The 16,187-nt window shown below is 40.8% G+C and overlaps 2 pseudogenes; both read left to right on the forward strand.

Annotated features, from left to right (window-relative positions):
- Positions 1,436-2,375, forward strand: Or3a1g-ps1 (olfactory receptor family 3 subfamily A member 1G, pseudogene 1; annotated as a pseudogene).
- Ubap2l-ps1 (ubiquitin-associated protein 2-like, pseudogene 1) lies at positions 9,317-12,268 on the forward strand (annotated as a pseudogene).
- Positions 12,269-16,187: the final 3,919 nt, after the last annotated feature.

The following is a 16,187-nucleotide window of genomic DNA, read 5'->3' on the forward strand; positions in this document are numbered from 1 at the left end:
CAGAATACAGCAAATACAGAGGCGAATGCCAGCAGCAAACCACTGAACTGAGAATAGGTCCCCTGTTGAAGGAATCAGAGAAAGAACTGGAAGAGCTTGAAGGGGCTCGAGACCCCAAAAGTACAACAATGCCAAGCAACCAGAGCTTCCAGGGACTAAGCCACTACCTAAAGACTATACATGGACTGACCCTGGACTCTGACCCCATAGGTAGCAATGAATATCCTAGTAAGAGCACCAGTGGAAGGGGAAGCCCTGGGTCCTGCTAAGACTGAACCCCCAGTGAACTAGTCTATGGGGGGAGGGCGGCAATGGGGGGAGGGTTGGGAGGGGAACACCCATAAGGAAGGGGAGGGGGGAGGGGGATGTTTGCCCGGAAACCGTGAAAGGGAATAACACTCGAAATGTATATAAGAAATACTCAAGTTAAAAAAAAAAAAGAAAGAAAGAAAGACTATTGCGGGGCTGGAGAGATGGCTCAGTGGTTAAGAGCCCTGACTGCTCTTCCATAGGTCCTGAGTTCAAATCCCAGCAACCACATGGGGGCTCACATCCATCTGTAATGAGATCTGATGCCCTCTTCTGGTGTCTGAAGACAGCTACAGTGTACTTCTTATAATAAATAAATCTTTAAAAAAAAAGAAAAGATGTGCCAGATGTAGACAATGAAAAAACCTGAAACAAGCAAGGGAATAAATGTCCCCTTTGCTAAAGCCACTGGTAAGATTGAAATTTCTTTTACTGAATATCTATCTATCTGTATGTATATATACCTAACCATCTCTATCTCTCTCTGTCACACACACTTATTTAATCTCAAAAAATTATACATGGAGAACTATTCGGCTTCTTAGGGAAAAACAATAATGAATTTATTTCTCACTACATATAAATAAATGAGGACTCCTTAAATCTTAACTCCTATTGTTTTGCTGGCAATTTTTCTTGGAGATAAACCATTTCTTTCCAACATAAAATCTTTATTTTTGTTTCTCAAGATTAATGTTGATAATGCTTCAAAAGTTATTTTTAAATTAAATAAAATGATGACACCCTACTATGCAGTCATCCTCCAAGGATAATGAGATATTGTCCTCTAGAAATTCTTACTACGCCACAGTAACCAAACAATGAGTGGTTTTCGTTAGAATGAAGGATGAATTTGGTCTATGACCTGTCTGTGCATTAGACAATTGATTTGATTCACATTACAAAAATTTTGACTAAAGAATCCCTAGTTTCTTGAAGAGCTAAGCTATAAAATAGCAAACACTTTTACACTATATTTCTATGCGTTAATTTATGACATCATCCGAAGTTAGGAAAGGGAAGGAAAGGAATGATATGAGTTCCACTTTTAAGAATTGTAATTGTACAATTGTGAAATAAGTTTCTTCAATTCACCTCCTTAGATCTATGTATCTTTAAATGAACTCCTGTAGCTAAAGCCAATGGAACCACTGTTGCTGAGTTCATTCTGCTGGGTTTGGTGGAGATACCAGAGGTGTGGCCAGTTGTTGTCATACTCTTCCTCTTGGCTTATATGATAACAGTTGGGGGCAACCTCAGCATCCTGGCAGCTGTCTTGGTAGAACCCAAACTGCACACGCCCATGTACTTCTTCCTGGGGAATCTGTCAGTGATGGGTGTGGGGTGCATCAGTGTCACTATTCCCTCCATGTTGGTTCGGCTCTTGCCCCACAAGCTTACAGTTCCATATGGAGACTGCCTCACACAACTCTTCTTTTTCCATCTCCTGGCTGGGGTTGACTGCTTCCTGTTGACAGCCATGGCATATGACTGCTTCCTGGTCATCTTCTGACCCTCACTTACAGCAACTAAATGAAACACACAGTCCAGAGTGTCTTGGTGGCCATGTCTTGGGCTTGTGCCTTCAGCAATGCACTGACTCACACTGTGGCCATATCTATACTTTACTTCTGTGGCCCCAATGTGATCAATAACTTCTACTGTGACCTTCCCCAGCTCTTCCAACTGTCCTGCTCCAGTACCCAGTTCAAAAAGCTACTGATCTTGGAGTAGGTTTCATAATGTCAGGAACTCCCATGGCACCCATTTTTATCTCCTACATCCATGTGGCAGCTGCTGTTCTGTTAATCTGTTCTGCTGAAGGCAGGAAGAAAGCTTTTCTCCACATGCAGCTCTCACCTCACTGTGGTTGCCACGTTCTATGGCATAGGTATTTTTGCCTACATGAGACTTGGATCCGTCAAACTTTCAGATAAGGATAAAGCTATTGGAATTTTCAATAGTGTCATCAACCTTATGCTAAACCAACTCATTACAGCCTTAGCAACCCTGATGTGCAGGCTGTCCTCTGGAGGGTACTCACAAGAAGATGGCTGTCACCTTGAGAACTCATGTCTTCCTCTAAACTAAACTAAGGCTATAGATTAAGGTTTCCTGTAGTTCAATACTAGAAACAAATTGCTCATAATTGTTTCTATCTTGGAGCATTATTTAAGAAATTATATTCGTTGTTGCTCAAAGAGATCATATCTGTGTATAGATGATGGTGTATACATAGGTTCTCACAGGTCTGCCCTTTGATGAGTTCTGCCTTTAGTCACTGTATGTTCCCTTTACCTGGAGTTCCCACACTGTCTCAGAAAACATTTTCACCAAGAGCCATATTTATTCTTCAATTTTGAATAGAGTTGGTCTGTCTATGCAACCTAACCATACAGGGGAATTAGCTCATACCTTTTACAAAACTCTATAGGATACAGAGGAGATGGGAGGAAACATGTTCTGTAGTTTCATATTCCCTAGTAATTCTAGAGAGCTTGTATCTGTGTGAAGCTCACACACCTGCCTGTACATGTCAAAACTCCACTCACATGAGAGAAATGTTACAACAGAAAAAGAACTTTCCACAATTATCATTTGATGAATGTTTCAATTTTTGAAAGATAAGAATGTATAATCTAAACATTGAAACATTTTAACCCAAATCTACCACTCAATATTATTTCCTCTCTAAATTTTTACTCCTCATCTGCAAACCCCCAAGCTGTAAATCTCTGTGAGAATGCAGAATACAATACAATGTGACCCTCTTACTATCAGTGAAAGGATGTGTCTCTATCCAAGAATGCTCCCAATCCCCTTTTCTGTATACCAGCCATCAGTCTGGCTATCACTTAGGTGCATCTCTTCCTCACATGTTCTTTAGAACTAATCATCTATTCTTGACAGTGCTACTGTCTCACTGATATATCTCTAATCTATCAAACACTCTCATTTGATCTGAATCTCTTATTTAATCTCCATGATATATGATGTGGGTGGGTAGACTGAAGGTATGGGCTAGGATAGAGGTGGAAAGATTACATAAAAGAAGGTAGTAGGTAGAAGATTTGTAGGGAAATTCAAATAAACCATGTAGACATAAGGAGAGATTGGAATCAAGGATCAAGGAGTTGAGAAGAAATAACTAAAGCATTAGAGAGGCTAGCTTGGGCTCCACAGTTTAAAAAGAAGATAGAAAAGAATACAAAAAATAAGTAAGAATGAAAGAGAATGCTGAAAGATTGTAGAGAAATAAAACTTGTATCAGAGATGGATGATTTAGACTTCCCATTCTGTGTAGTCCTGCAATAACCAGTTTCTGGCAGCCCTGAAGCCATAGCAGTGACCCTGCCTCTCTGTTTACTCACAAAGATCATGGGGGTTTTTTGAATAATTTAGAAGACTCCATACTGCTTATTTTCTTCCAAACTAGAAGTCGCTTCACAATTTAAATTTGTCATTAGCCATTAAATACATTGTGTTGCAAAAGCTAAAATGGTGAAGAATGTCACCACTGCTTCTATAAACCAGAGCCACAATGTGACACAACACACACACACACACACACACACACACACACACTCAAAATACCACATATGTTTGCAGTTACCTTTACTCCTTTACATTATACAGTTCTCTAAATCAGCCTACAAGCCCATCTTTTTAACCTTTCTATTGATTCTTTGTGAATTTTACATCATGCACCCCAATCTCACTCATCTTCCTGTCCCTTTCTATCCTCCTTCTGCACATGCAACCTCCTCTCCCAAAAGAAAAGAAAGATTGAGTAGAAACAGTCTTCCCACAGAAGCTGTAATGTGTCCCACAGCATACACTTTTGTCCAAACATCTCTACTTCCAAAGGTTCATTGCAATAAGTCATTGATCTGGTTCAAGGCCTCCAGCTTCTGCTGCACTATCAATACTGGATCCTCATAGGGGTTCTTCCTAATTATCCTACTGTTGCCCTGTCATGGAGATCCTACAGCTTTGGATCTGTAATACAAAGGATTTTCACATATTCCAGCAAATCACAGATGTGGTAAATTCTGGGGTGGGCCAACCTAGACCTGAGCCCAAAAGGTAGCTGAGTTGCGCAGCTTACCACCTCTCCTGTGCCTGTACTACCAGGGTAAGTTCTCCAGAATTGCTCTGGTTAGCTTACCCAAGCTGACACCAGTAGGGAATAGGGCCATCTCTCTGAGCTCAACCCCACAGAGCTGGCTCACCAGCACTTCTAGCAATGGGTTCAGCTCTATTGTGCTGCCCAGGTGAGGAACAGGGCCAGATCTCCCAGTGTAGGATGTGTCCCTATATTCAGTGAGAAACAGGGTTAGTTTGCCCACTATTATGGCCTTAGGACTAGCTCTCCTGCCTGTTGCAGGCCAGGAGGGGAGGCAGAAGGGAGCTAACTACAAGCCAAACTTATCCATTTTTAAATATTAAAATGTTCCATTTTATATATCAACTATAATTAATGTTACTCGCTTTTTCTATATTTTGCTTCCATAATTGTTAATAATTTTGAGATTAATATTTATCTGTTTCTTTGCATATACATTTATGTTCCTACAAGTAATGTATGTAAGTATGGGTGCATGTGCATGTGTGCTTAAAAAATGTAAAGGCATATTTAAGCTTTTGTAAGTATTCTGGCATACTAAATTATAGCTTACTTTTTTCTATTATTAATGATAATAGAAAAGCAGCACCTTTCAATACATGTTTCTGTATATGATGTCCTTCCCAAGCAGATAAAATTATATGCCTAAACTTGGACAAGTCATGTGTCTTAAAATCTGATGTACTGCAAAGGATTAAAAGGTGGCTTATGTGAATTCCTGGACAAATACACAGGTAAAATTAGTGATAAAATGATAAAATCCATAAAATGCATTGTAGAATGATGTCTACAAGATGCTGGTTTGGAGGTTCAGTCCTTGTTCCCCAACTACAACTCATAGGGAGAAATTACTCCTACACATATTTCTGCTTACTCTCAGAAAAACCAGAGGTTTCTAGTGTGGTTCTTTTGCTGTCTGGAGTATGTACAGACACTCCTCCCAAAGTACCCCCAAGTCTCCCATCTCAATGGGTCAGAGGCAGTGAAGGGCTATGGGATGGGTGTCAAGGGGAATCACCACAGCTTGTGAGCACTTGCCTGAAGACGTTTCTTCAAAGCATGCAGCTTCACCCAAAGTGAGCATGAGGCTCAATACAGTAAAGAAGTTGAAGAGCAACTGAGGCAATTCAAAGATGAGGAACTTCTCTACACTCCACTGCCTAGGTGTTCCATTCCTTGTCACAGAGTCCCAGGATCACCACCACCCCATGTTCTCTTCTCTAATAATGACACTAGGAAGACTAAGCACTAAAATGTGTTGCAAACTTAGATCCTCACAACCAAATCCTGTTTGGTTTACAGGCTGTGTGTCTCTACAGAGAAATTAATGACCCTCCAAGTGCCCTGGGGGGACTACCGGTTTGCCTTGTGTGCTCCTAGCTGGCCATTCAACATTGGCTGCTATCAGTGTGTTTTTTTCTCTGCTTTAATTCCTAGAATATCAAGAAGAGCCACCTGATAATGAACCTTCTTGTCATTGTTTTCTTCACAGCTACTAAATGCCACAACCACCACAGCTCTGTGCATTCTCCTGTCCTGAGGGATCTCTGATGATCCTTACTATTGTAAGGACCTTTTCACTGTGTGTTTGGTGCTACACTTGAAGCAGTTCTCCAGGAAGGAGCATAACATTGTGTTACACAAACTTCCAAACACCCTAATACAGTCATCGCATTTTAAGACATTCATTTGTTTCTGAAAATGGAGTTTAGGGGCAGAAGCTCTGTCTGTAACTGCCCTAACAAGCCAGGTTCATTCATCCAGGCACCAATTAAATATATGAATTGTGGGATGAGCAGGGTAGCATGTAGCTTTAATCTCAGCACCTGGAAGGCAGATAGAGGTGGATTTCTCTGAGTCAAAGGCCAGCCTGGTCTACATATTGAGTTCCAGGACAGCCAGGCTGGCATAAAGAGCACTGTGCTTGCCAGTCAGCAGGAAAAAGCTACTGTTGAGCTGCAGAGAATACAGAGGTTTGTGGAGTTTATGGAGCAAAGTATCTAAGAAAATACCCCAAAATAGGAGGACTGACATGACACATAGGTGCGGTTTTGTGAGTAATAAGACAGATGTAGACACTTGGACCTTATATGCACCAGAAAGTGTTGAGAAAGCTCGTTTTATGGATTGAGGATTCTCAACAAACAGGGAAGTAAGATCCAAGTCTCTGAAACAGTGCTCAGATGGCTGTCACAGAGAGTTGGAAGGAGGTGGAAAAGTTCTGAGTGGACTCCCATGGACAATTGGAAGGGTCAAATATAATCAGCTATCAAGAGTTCTAGTCAAACTTTTCCTGGTTTCTCCACTTGGTAGATGTGAGAGAGGAAAGTAGATAAATGGAATGTTGTCATGGGATAGCGTATTTGGGGAATAGGTCTTAACCATCCCATTGTTTAAAATGGATATGTAAAGGTGCTGTAATTGGACTGTTTCTGAAATGTAACAAAATGTGACAAACTGTAGATAGTGTGAATTATGAGTGGAAGACTAGATTTGTAGGAAATTAATAACCTGGAGAGGAACTCCTGGTAATTAAACAATGTTACAAAGGATCATCCAAGCTATTTTGATTCTTCTTGTCTAGATATTTCTTCCATTGTTCCTGTCTCACTTGACATAGGTTGGGCCCCTGGATCCAAGCCCTAATGTGAATAAACCTCTTCAACAGGAATGCTTCCTCTGTCCCTTACCTCCCAGAAATACGGTTTCAGCCACCAGATTCATGATTATACTTCGAATTAAATCAGTTTCAAATTTATGTTGTCTTTATTGCAAATACAATTTTTGTTTTAAGGGTGGTGTTTAAAATATCAGAGACTAAAAAGATAAAAGTTCATCCTATTGATTTAAAACAGTAGATTAAATATCCACTGTTATTCTACTGATATTGAATTAGTTTGATCCAACTTATTGATTGTGTTAAATAAATACTACAGATACATTTGTCATTTTCTTCTTGTATAAAACCTTCTTTTTCTGCCCTTCACACCCCAGCCACTAGTCTGCTGTGGATTTTAACTAACACAATTCACATTCTTGCTACATTCCACTATAACTCCTTTCTCTAAAATTCACTCATAAGAAGTGAACAAGCTCTCCTTGTTTATTATTCCTTCTTTCTGTGTCTCCTATATGACAGCTGTTTAGGTATCAGAGTAACTGTGGCTCCACAGAATGAATTTGATAATGCTACTTCAATTTCTATTTTGTGCACTAGTTTGAGGAATGTTGGTATTAGATCTTCTTTGAAGGTCTGGTAGAATTCTGCACCAAAACCATCCTGCCCTGGGTGCTTTGTTGTTGTTGTTTGGTGGTGGTGGTGGTGGTGGTGGTGGTGGTGGTGGTGGTGGTGGTGGTGGTGGTGGTGGTGGTGGTAGATATATATGACTACTTCTGTTTCTAATTTAGGGATTATGGAACTGTTTAGATAGTCTACCTGATATTAATTTAACTTAAGTATGTGGTTTCTGTCTAGAAAATTATCCATTTCACCTAGATTTTCCAGTTTTGTTTACTGTAGGCTTTTGTAGTAAGATCTTATGATTATTTTTAATTTCCTCATTTTCTGTTGTTATGTCTCCCTTTTCATCACTACTTTTGTTAATTTGAATACAGTCTCTATGCTAATTAGTTAGTTTGGATAGTTTCCCTAACTTGGTGATTTTCTCAAAGAACCAGATTTTGTTTTTGTTGATTCTTTGTATTTTTCTCTTTGCTTCTAATTAGTTAATTTCAGCCCTGGGTTTGACTATTTCCTGCCATCTATTCCTCTTAGGTGTGGTTTTTTGTTTCTGTTCTATAGATTTCAGGTGAGCTCTTAAGTTGCTGGTGTGGGATCTCTTCAATTTCATTATGAAGGTACTCAGAGCTATGAATTTTCCTCTTAACACTGATGACATTGATTCCCATAAGTTTGGGTATGCTGTATCTTCATTTCCATTGAATTCTGTAGTCTTTAATTTCTTTCTTTATTATCCTGACCAAGATATCATTGAGTAGAGAGATATTCAGTTTACATGAATATGTGGGTTTTCTGTAGTTTTTGTTGTTGTTGAAGTCCATCCTTAGTCTATGGTGATCTGATAGAATACATGGAATTATTTCTTGTATATGTTGAGGCTTGTTTTGTGTTTGATTATAAGGTTCATTTGGGACAAGATACCATTAGGTACTAGAAGAAGGTATCTTCCCTTGTTTGGGGTGAAATGTTCTTTACATATCTAGTAAATACATTTGGTTCATAACTTCTGTTAATTTCACTTTGTCTTTGTGTAGTTTCTGTTTTAATGACCTATCTGTTAGTGAGAGTGGGGTGTTCAAGTTTCCCACTATTAATGTGTGAGTTTCAATGTGTATTTTGAGCTTTAGTAAACTTTCTTTTAAATATGTGAACACCCTGGCATTTGGGGCATAGATATTCAGAACTGAGACTTCATCTTGGTGGATTTTTCCTTTGATGAATATGAAATGTCCTTCGTCATCTCTTTTGATAACTTTTGGTTCAAAGACTATTTTATTGGAAATTAAAATGGCCACTCCAGCTTAGGACCATTTGCTTGGAAAACTTTTTTTCCAGTTCTTTACACTCTCTCAGAGTTTATTTACCTACTCCATTTAGTTAACTTTTAGTTAATTTTCATTTAGTTAACTTTTTTTCATTTTGCTTATTAATGACACTAGTTTCTGCTTTGTTGTGGATCCAGTCAGCAAAGTAGCCTCCAATACACTGAAGAGCATCCATTAGATGGTTGTAGATGGCATGAGCTGGTTTAGAAGTGTAGAAGAGTGGATTGAGTGACAAAGGTGGCACAGCCTGATGTGTCAGTGTGGAGGAGACTGAGTATTCTTCCTTGTAAATACTGTTATTTATATATCCTGTAAATGATGACATTGGTGGGCACTAACCAAGACCAGGGAAACTCAGAATAAACTGAAAACCAAAATCAGACAGAGCACAAGCCACAGTACAGGCCACTGCAGAGCAAATCCAATTTGCACAGATGATTTTGGACCATAATGATGCTGATTTTGAGGAGGAAGTGAAACAGTTGATTGATATCACAGCCAAAAAACCAGGATGAATATGTGATTGCTTTGCATGACTACAATGGAGATGTCAACAGGGACGTCAATGTTCTCCTAGAAGAAAATCCAAACATGCATTCCCAGGAGATGGTCAGGAAGATGGAAGGAGTCTCAGGACAAAAGGATGGTGGACACACTGAATCTAACAAAGAAGGAAGAGAAAATTGAGACCAGGACAGAGACTATAGTCAGTGACATGGTAGATCATCAAGATGGAGGAGAGGTGCCAGCTGTGGATGAAAGTTTTGGGGCCAGGAAAATGGATTGATTGGATAACACTAAGAGTGGAGAGCCTTCTGGAAGAAGGACAGACAGAGGCAGAAGAGACCATGGCCAAGGCAGAAGTAGTTCTGATAGGTGAGGAGAAAGGTTTACTGCCCAAAGAATGGGAACCTTTAATGCAGCTGACTATGCAGAGGCAGCCAACACTGATGATAACAATGGCAATAGCAGTGGCAATCCATGGAAGAACACTGGCCACTTGGAACCAGATGATGGAACAAGACATAATTTCACTGGGGTTGAAGGGTCAAATTACTCCCCCCCCCAAATTTGAGACTGCTCCTGGTGCATGGAGGACTGCAACAGAAGAGTGGGGAACTGAAGATTGGGATCAAGATCTTTCTGAGACCAAGATCTTTACTGCCTCTAATGTGTCTTCAGTGCCTCTGCCTATGGAGAATGTGACAATCACTGCTGGTCAGAGAATTGACCTTGCTCTTCTGTTGGGAAAGACACCATTTTCAATGGAGAATGATTCATCTAATCTGGATCCATCTCAGTCTCTTTCCCAGCCCCAGCCTCTGGTGTTCAGTAATTTGAAGCAGAATGCCATATCACAGCCTGCTTCAGAGAATACATTTTCTCATCATAGCATGATGAGCATGTGGAGGAAAGGATTTGGTGATGTTGGGGAAGCTAAAGTTGACAGTACAACAGGCTCCCAGTTCTTGGAGCAATTTGAAACTGCACAGGCCCTGGCTCAACTGGCAGCTCAACATTCTCAATCTGGAAGCACCACCACCTCCTCTTGGGATATGGGCCCAACAACACAATCACCATCACTGGTGCAGTATGATTTGAAGAGTGAAAATGATTTGACAGTGTACAGTCCTTTTACAGAGCACGAGGCATTCACCTCATCTTGAACCACATGCAGTGGCTATCTCAACAGCTGCACCTCCTCCCTCCTCTTGTTCTCTGCCAAGCAAATCCACCTCTGCTCCACAGATGTCTCCAGGGTCTTCAGACAACCAATCCTCCAGCCCTCAGCTGGCTTAGCAAAAACTGAAACAGCAAAAGTAGAAAAATCTTGACATCTTAGATTTCTGCTCTGGCTGTGGAGATGCCAGGCTCAGCAGTTATCTCAGGGCTAAATCTGCAGTTTGGGGCATTGCAGTTTGAGTCAGAGTCTGTCTTTTCTGATTATGAGTCCACCCCCACCACAAGCACCTCTTCAAGCCATGTTCCTAGTAGCCTGTGTACCAGCATGTCCAGTGAGTCTTCATCTGCAGTTTTATCTAATCAGAGTCAGGAGTCTGGTTATGAGAGTGGCCCAATTCAGTCAACAACATATACCTCCAAATAATGATCAGGGTCCTCTATATCACAGCTCCATCTCTTCATCACTCCAAAAGGACCTGACTCAGGCTAAGAATGGTTTCAGCTCTGTGCAGGCCACATAGTTACACAATCTGTTGAAGGTGCTACAGGCTCTTCAGTGAAATCTGAATCACCTTCCACTTCTAGTATACCCTCTCTCAACACAACAGTGCCTGCGGCTTCCTTATTGATGACAGCCAATCAGTATTCATCCTCCTTAAGTGTCTTGAGTCATAATGAGAAGATTCCAAATACCACCACCACACAACATAGCAGTGCATTGTCTACACAGCAAAACACCCTTTCTTCATCAACATCTTCTGGGTGTACTTTGACATCCATTCTTTTGCATATAAGTGTGGAGAGTGAGTCAAATCTACATTATTCCTCCAGCACTTTCTCTACCACATCCAGCACTGTCTCTGCACCTCCCCCACTGGTTAGTATCTCCTCCAGTCTGAATAGTGGCAGTAGTCTTGGCCTTAGCCTGGGCAGCAACTCCACTGTTATGGCCTCAACTCAAAGCTCAATTGCTACAACTTCAGGAAAAGTTCCTCTCAACCTTCCTCCTGGAGTCTCACCATTGTTGCCTAACCCATATATTATGGCTCTGGGGCTGTTACATGCCTACTTGCCACAAGTATATGATTATGATGATTTACAGATGCTTCAGACAAGATTTCCATTGGATTACTACAGTATCCTGTTTCCCACAACCAACACTCCACTTACTGGGAGGGATGGTAACCTGACCATCAACCCATACTCTGGCAACCTCACCAAGTCATGGGTATACCTTCTCCCCAGTCCCAGCCACAACCTTGGCCCAACACCAACAGAACCAAATGCAGATGCACCACACCATGCAGCAGACATACCTGAACCCATTACTGCCTCCTGGCTGTAGTTACACCAGCCTGCCATACTACACCTTGTGGGTCTCAGACCTCCATAGCACCTTCCAATATGGGCCTGCTGTGTCCCCTGTGGCTCCTACCTACCTCTTCCAAGCAGTATGATGTGAATGTCAGTGTGAATGCCTCAGCCACCCCTTTTCAAAAGTCGAGTGGATATGGGTCTCATGGATACAACACTGGAAGAAAATGTCCACCCTCTTATAACCATTTCTGGATGGCTGAGAGCTAATTTAGCCCAAGCCTGGAGCCTGTGTTTTATGTGTGTGTGTATAAATTTGCACTGAAGTCTTGTTTCAGAAACCAGACCACTGAGGAGGGCCTGCTGAGCTGAGGCCATGGCCTGAGTGGCTTGAGGAAACGATTTTGTGGATACCTTCTGTGGAACTTGCCCTTCCCCATTTCCCTCTCCACCATGTGTCTGACCCTGTCTTACCCATTTTGAGTTCAAGTGGTATAGCTCATCCAAAGCATCAATGCACACACTTGCTCTTGCTTTTGGTTTCTGGAAGGTATCTAGTTCCAACTTGTAACAAAATATTTGTAGTCTTCAATAAACTGTGGTATTTCTTTAAAAAAAAGAGTGGACTGAGTGCTTAGGAGAAAGCTGTGGGCTAAGTGGTTTCCATGGAAGATGTAACAGAAAGATAGTGAGACAGTTATCCCAGAAGTACATGATGAAAGTATGTTAGAATTATGAGCCAGACTATAGCTTGGAGATCAGGCTGCAAATTGTCTTAAATATTTCTATTGCTGTGAAGAAATATCACAATGATAGGAAATCTCTTAAAGGGAAATGATTAATTGCGGTTGTTTAGTCAGAGGTTTATTCCATTATCTTCATGACAGGAAGAATAGTGGCATGCAGGCAGATATGGTCGTGGAGAGGTAACTGAAAGTTCCATAACTAGTTTTACAAGGATAGATCACAGGTTACTATTACTGGGATTTGGATGTCTTGGGCTTAATTCTGGAATATTGTACATCCTATATAGGCATCAATAGTCATCTCAAATGTCATAACTACTAATAGTATCTAAAGGGGCTTTGCAAGTTACCAAGAAAGAGACACAATCAATAGTACTCCCTAGATATAAAGCCAATGACAGTCAATGATAAGCAGAATGGCAAGACACATCCAAGAGTGCAATAGTGAAATCTTGGAGGAAACCATCCACTAGGGGAATTGATGTTTAAGTACTATGAAACAAGACTGGTGAAATCATAAACTCTAGAGGAAAGCCTACTATTACCCAATTCCTAAACCCGTAGAATTTCTAACAGCATTTAAAGTTCTTAATTCCATATCCATAAATAAGTTTAACTTTCACCTTACATCAAAGAAGCTTCCCTGTGTAACAGACAGAGACCATCATCAGAGAAAGACAACTTACATATCACAGAAATCCACAATTGGTCAAACTGAAGAAAACAACTGACTTTAGGGTGACAATCTCTAGTGACACCTCTACAATACAACTTCAACATTTAAAGCTCAGGGAGCACCAAGAAAGACAATCAGAAAGACTGTAAGATATAGAGGACCAGGATGTTTATTGTGAGGCAGTCTTCTTTTTTTTCTTTCCTCCATCTTTATTAACATGGGTATTTCTTATTTACATTTCGATTGTTATTCCCTTTCCTGGTTTCCAGGCCAAGGACTCCCTAGCCCGTCCTCCTCCCTTCTATATGGGTGTTCCCCTTCCCATCCTCCCCCCATTACCGCCCTCCCCCCAACAATCACGTTCACTGGGGGTTCAGTCTTGGCAGGACCAAGGGCTTCCCCTTCCACTGGTGCTCTTACTAGGCTATTCATTGCTACCTATGCAGTTGGAGCCCAGGGTCAGTCCATGTATAGTCTTTGGTTAGTGGCTTAGTCCCTGGAAGCTCTGATTGGTTGGCATTGTTGTTCATATGGGGTCTCGAGCCCCTACAAGCTCTTTCAGTCCTTTCTCTGATTCCTTCAATGGGGGTCCCATTCTCAGTTCAGTGGTTTGCTGCTGGCATTCGCCTATGTATTTGACATATTCTGGCTGTGTCTCTCAGGAGAGATCTATATCCGGTTCCTGTCAGCCCGCACTTCTTTGCTTCATCCATCTTATCTAGTTTGGTGGCTGTATATGTGTGGGCCATGTGTGGGGCAGGCTCTGAATGGGTGTTCCTTCAGCCTCTGTTCTAAACTTTGCCTCCCTATTCCCTGCCAAGGGTATTCTTGTTTCCCTTTTAAAGAAGGAGTGAAGCGTTCGCATTTTGGTAATCCTTCTTGAGTTTCATGTGTTCTGTGCATCTAGGGTAATTCGAGCATTTGGGCTAATATCCACTTATCAATGAGTGCATGCCATGTGTGTTTTTCTGTGATTGGGTTACCTCACTCAAGATGATATTTTCCAGTTCCATCCATTTGCCTATGAATTTCATAAAGTCATTGTTTTTTTTTTGAATTTTTGTTATGTTTTTATTTTTTTTTAACATTCTTTTTTTTTATTAACTTGAGTGTTTCTTATTTACATTTCGAGTGTTATTCCCTTTCCCGGTTTCCAGGCAAACATCCCTCTAATCCCTCCCACTCCCCTTCTTTATGGGTGTTCCCCTCCCCACCCTCCCCCAATTACTGCCCTCCCCCCAACAATCACGTTCACTGGGGGTTCAGTCTTAGCAGGACCAAGGGCTTCCCCTTCCACTGGTGATCTTACTAGAATATTCATTGCTACCTATGAGGTCAGAGTCCAGGGTCAGTCCATGTATAGTCTTTAGGTAGTGGCTTAGTCCCTGGAAGCTCTGGTTGATTGGCATTGTTGTTCATAAGGGGTATCATTGTTTTTGATAGCTGAGTAGTATTCCATTGTATAGATGTACCACATTTTCTGTATCCATTCCTCTGTTGAAGGGCATCTGGGTTCTTGCCAGCTTTTGGCTATTATAAATAAGGCTGCTATGAACATAGTGGAGCATGTGTCATTGTTATATGTTGGGGCATCTTTTGGGTATACACCTAAGAGAGGTATAGCTGGGTCCTCAGGTAGTTCAATGAGGCAGCCTTCTATACATGCCATGGAGGTACACTGAAAAACTTTAACAATATGGTTGACTCAACAAGACCTACACAATGAAAACACCAATTGACATCCCAACAGGGCTAAGGAAAATTTCATCAGGCCCTAGCCTTAGACAAAGAGCAACAGGCAATTAATTGCTGCTGTGAGAAGGAGAAAATCAGTGTTCTGCAGGAATGAGACCTAAATGGTTATCCAAATACAGGAGGTCAGCCATAAACACGTATATATATAAGCAACACTAAACAGGCCTTCTAAGCTGCATTTTAATATATGTATAATGATAATTAAAGAAGAGGTCATAAATATGAGAAAAACTAGGAGGGCACAACTAAACTTTAAGAAAGAAGAATTTTCAGTGGGAATAGCGTAAATACAGGACTCATGTATGGAAGTCTCCAAAAATAAATATTAAACAAGATAAACAAAAAAAAACAGGGCTGCACACAAGAGTCCATCTGAATGTCCACTGTGTGGCCAGTGGGTCTCACAGGAGAAAATAGAGTGGGAACCTAAAGCATAGATTATGAGACTTAGATATTACTTAAAATGTTACAAATGCGTATTTAAACTCTAGTACTCTGATTCCTGGGTGACTATAAGAATGTTTTTGAATCACTTTGAAATTCAATTTATTAATCTGTAAAACATGAGAAATATAGGTACATGAGAGGATCATTGGAAGGACTGATTGGAATTCAATCACCCCAATGTAAATCCTTGGTATATAAATACAACTAATGTGATAAAAGCTGTTTGTTGTTACTGTTACTGTTACTAAAAGTACTAGTAATTCCCTGCAAGGATCTGTGGGTAACTTTGAATATAATTCACACAGAAAACTTAAAAAAGGATACCATGTACATTCACAGATTAAAAATAAAAGCTGAGGAGAAAGAGGAACACTCCTCCATTGTTGGTGGGATTGCAGACTGGTACAACCATTCTGGAAATCAGTCTGGAGGTTCCTCAGAAAATTGGACATTGAACTGCCTGAGGATCCAGCTATACCTCTCTTGGGCATATACCCAAAAGATGCCCCAACATATAAAAAAAGACACGTGCTCCACTATGTTCATTGCAGCCTTATTTATAAAA

Source organism: Rattus norvegicus, chromosome 10 (assembly GCF_036323735.1).
Source record: "Rattus norvegicus strain BN/NHsdMcwi chromosome 10, GRCr8, whole genome shotgun sequence".
Classification (NCBI taxonomy): domain Eukaryota; kingdom Metazoa; phylum Chordata; class Mammalia; order Rodentia; family Muridae; genus Rattus; species Rattus norvegicus.